We start from the raw sequence: 1730 nt of genomic DNA, 5'->3' as shown, positions 1-1730 counted from the left end.
CAAATGAGCGCAACCAAGGGAAAACAGACGCGATACACAAATGGCCAGCGCAAACAGCTCCTGGCCAGGTTCCGCGCGTCAAATGGCACCAGTGAACGCCAGTTCTGCCGTGACAACAAGATCTCCTGTGGCACATGGCAGGACTGCCGTTCACGAGAGTCAGCCATCATGGCAAGCAAACGCCACAGCCGGCATGCGACCTTGGGCGGCCAGGGCGCCGTGAGCTGTTGCCGTTCAAGGACGACCTCTTGGCCTACATGCGAGTCAAACGTGACTCCGAAGAGCACCTGCGGGTGTTTCACCTCATGCGCTGGGTGAATACGAATCACAAAGCGTGGCTCGTGTAGTACCTGGCGTCCAAGAAGAACGAAGCGGTGGCGTATCAGTCGTTCCGAAGTCTCATGCATCGCTTTGCCGACCGACACCGCTTCCGCCACCGTGTCCCCTGTGCCAGCAAGGTCAGCCAAAAGGTCCTGGACGACGTTTGGATGGGCAACGCCTTCCACTTTTGGTCGACGTATGGTCACTACCCTCGCAGCCAAATTCTGAACGTCGACGAGACGGGCGTCTACTTTGCCATGCCCCCTGGAATGACGTTGGCCGAAATTGGCAAGTCCAGCAAATGTAAGAAGGCCACCAAGCATTCCGAGCGATTGACAGCGGTGATGACGATTCGAGCGGACGGTATGACATTTCCTGAGAGTGATTTCCGTCATGCGTGTTTAGGTGTCAAGCTACCTATCCTTTTCATCGTCAAGGGAAAGCCAGGTGGTACAATCGACACGAGCGAGCTGCCAACGTACCCTCCTGGACACGTCTATGCGGTCCAGGAGAGCGCGTGGATGGACGACCGCGTTTGGGACATTTACCTCGACGAGTTGTTGGCAGCGCACGTGGAGGACTCGTCTGTTCTTCTTGTCGACAATCTAGCATGTCATGTGTCTGACAAGTCGTACGACAAGGTGGCGGAGACGATGTTCAGTGTTCTGGAGCCATTGCCACCCAACTCGACCAGCCGGTGTCAGCCGCTTGATGTCGGCGTGATGGGTCCTTTGAAGGCCATGCTGAAGACAGCGTGGTTGCTAGAAGACGACGAACGCAACGGCGACATCTTGACGGCACAAGAGAAGCGTTTGGCCACAGTGAAACGGACGATTAAGGTCTGGGATCGTATTTCGACAGACACGATTGTGAAAGCCTTTGATAAAGCGATCCCATCAGTACTTGAGATTTAATTCATTACAATTTGATGGTCATGTATTGTGTGAGATTGTTGCGGACACTCGAATATGCGCGTTATCCGGTTTTGCGACGCGTGCGACGCGCATTATCCGGGCTCACTGACTTTAGTTTTAGCCAATACATGTCGTCTTCACGGAGTTGCACGAAGTGATTTTCATTATATTTTGATTGTGCGCCATACCACTGAACATAGTATTTTCAAGTCATGGGCAAAAGTTGCACTGGCCGGGTTTTACCGGCAACCACTGTACGGTGCTCCCACCAATACGAACATATTCGTTCACAGCATCCACCGGAGGCCCATAGGCTGTTGACGCAATGCAGCTGTCACTTTTTGTAATGTCGAAAGACCTTGTTTATGTAGAGCGTAATAACGCTGCTCGAACTAAGGTCGTGCAACGTAGTGTCATCGATGATACGGAGCAATAAACCTCGCTCCATTCTGAATCTGCGACGAAACAACTTCACTCCATACACCGGGTGCGGGG

The sequence above is a fragment of the Aphanomyces astaci genome (assembly GCF_000520075.1).
Source record: "Aphanomyces astaci strain APO3 unplaced genomic scaffold supercont1.64, whole genome shotgun sequence".
Lineage (NCBI taxonomy): Eukaryota > Oomycota > Saprolegniomycetes > Saprolegniales > Verrucalvaceae > Aphanomyces > Aphanomyces astaci.
Note: the sequence above shows the minus strand (reverse complement) of the source record.